Here is a 2,930-nt window from a genome sequence, read left to right on the forward strand (position 1 = left end):
AATTACAATGAGTATTCGAGACAATTGAAAGTTAAAATGAGTATGCGACAATTGATATTGGAGTATGCACGGGGCCTTCTTATTTTCTAATATCGCGAAGTGAGAGTATATACCATCCTTATCTAATCAAGTGTATGGCACCGATGTCGATTCTCTGTACATACATCTACGACTATATCTATACTTATTCGATTTTACATTCAATGAAGATTAATATTATGTAAATAAACTAAACGCCAATGTTATAAGTAGTCAATTATTTCGAACGTTTAAATTAAGAAGCGGCGTCAGCCAGGGAACTATTCTAGTACCTATACTATTCTCCGCACAATACGAGGCTTTCGCCCTAATCCTAAAATAACAATCCAGCTGCTTACGAATGCTTTCCCTTTTCAGGGTTTAGCCACTTACACAATAATTTTCGCCCTAATCCTAAAATAACAAACCAGCTGCTTACGAATGCTTTCCCTTTTCAGGGTTTAGCCACTTACATAATAATTTGCGAATTGTATCCGTCCATAGAATAAAGAAACGATACCAAACTCAAACCAAACTATGGCCCAAACCACAACTATAGTCTCAAAATTGCATATAAACTTTGACATTTAATATGAAGTTTTGTAACTTTGCTAGTGGTTTGGACTATATCATATTAAAATAATAATCGAAAACGAACATAATATATAAATAAAGAACACAGACTTACGTAGTCTATGGCAAAATTATAGATAGGCAATTCAAATATTAAAAAATAAAGTTAATCGAAGGGACATACAGCTAGAAAAGTCTCGACCTCGCAGCCAAAAGCGCGCGGTCGTATTTCTAGCCGTGTCTGAGGCATTCTTACATCTAATATACCTCGGCTTACAGCAAAGATATAGTGCGACCATTTCCAATGGATTCTGATAACTGTCACTTCACATTGTTCGCACAATGCTAAGAAAAACAATTGTCAAACCTTAAGGAAATGTGCATAATACTCTGCTAGCGAATAATATGCTAATCTACTTATGTACTTTGGGAATTTTACGTTATACGTATCGAGACGTAGTACTTATTCTATTACTATGATTATTGACAAATGACATTCCCACCTGATCGTGTTATCATGACTGAAAGTAATGTACAATTATCTCTGCTATCTTACCTAATATTTCCAATTATTTAAGTAGCACAAAATAAGCATCGAAATAAAGCTTGTTAAATAATATTATCACCGTTCTGACAAAAAATTTGAGAAATATACGTTTAAATAAGATTCCTAAAGTTTATCTTGTAACCGAGTCAAAATACTTATTATCCTAATAATACTGAATCGTCACCATAATGCAAATGAATTTGTTAATACTTAATAATAGAATTCTTAGGCGAAGTTTGTACTTTTTGTATGTGAATCGTAAAACATAAAAACATCATGGCTATTACTTAAACACGATGTAGAGGAGAGGAAGGCAAGAAAAGGAAAGAAGGTGGGAGATGTCATAGATAGAGAGAGAGAGAGAGACAGGACGACGTAAGAAGGGTATGGGACAGGGATAGGTATATGTGCGAACGTTCGAATTTTATAACTTGCTCATGTGATCAAGAAGGAAGAAATTACAATGTTAATAAAAGTAATTATAAGGATGACTTTAGCATACTAGCTTACTGTCCGCAGAGCATATTATATATATATTAAGTATTAAAAAATTGGTATGTAACAAATAGGAAAGAAATGTGCTGAATCTTTGAGTCTCCAAAAATGAAGTATTAGAATATTTGTAGTTAATACAAGAAATCCTTTACATGACCTGCCTTGACAGCCGCATTCCCAGATAGAGATTTTTTTAACAAATCAGATGCTAATATATTTCAAAATGGCCACACTCCCACGGAAGATAACTCACTCCATTAATTATTATTATTAAAATGGTATAATTTTGCAAGCAATTTATAAGCCAGTAATTGTTTTGATTATGCTTTGGCATGGGCAGATCTTATTTTTTGTCAACAAAAAACAGATTTATCAGGTGTTGGTATCAATTTAGCAATAAGCCCATTGAGGGAGATATTATTATAATATATAAGGGGCGGGCTTTATTAAGCTTCCCTCTTGTTGATGCTTATGATACACAACGCTAGGGACCATTGCAACATCGTTGTAAGAACAAGCTCCATGTTATATCGCTTATTCACGCCATTAGGTGGTAAAGCGTCAGATATATCACTAACGGCCATTCCCAATATTTGATCTATCTCTGGTTTTGCCCTACTAGAGATAGGAATAGCTCACAATTGACATAATATGTCTAATGTGAGCTATTCCTATCTCTAGTAGGGCAAAACCAGAGATAGATCAAATATTGGGAACGGCCGTTAGTCAACGATTTATGTCACTCGCATAAGCAGCAGCGTGTGTATTCATAGTCCTAACCCAACAAATTGCAAACAGCAGACTCTTAAGCGAAAGTCATCCTCAACTCAAAAACATACAATGTCTTAATTCTATCTTATTGCTATTGAAGGTTATTGCACGATTAAATTATTACTAGAGAAGACACTCCTATTTTAAGGGATTCCTAAACGATACATAGATTATATATAGACTCAACCCGTGGTATACATACGTCGGGGAGCGACTTACATTAATTGCATTACAGCTTATACGTAATTACGTTCCTAGCCTATGTAGCCTATATAGGTTATATAATATATTATATTTAGTGCGACCGATTTTAACCAAGCGCCATAATATATTTAACTAACATGACATTACCTAAGCTACAGAAATACTTGAAAGTTTCTCCCAAATATTTCTTACACGCTGTTACATAGACATACATTCGCCGGCTAGCAACTTATTTTTACACTTACTAACAATAACAATAAAATAACAGACAATAAGACGTACTTATGCAAATTTTTTTTTTTTTTGGATTTTTTAGTTTTTG

The sequence above is a fragment of the Aricia agestis genome, chromosome Z (assembly GCF_905147365.1).
Source record: "Aricia agestis chromosome Z, ilAriAges1.1, whole genome shotgun sequence".
Lineage (NCBI taxonomy): Eukaryota > Metazoa > Arthropoda > Insecta > Lepidoptera > Lycaenidae > Aricia > Aricia agestis.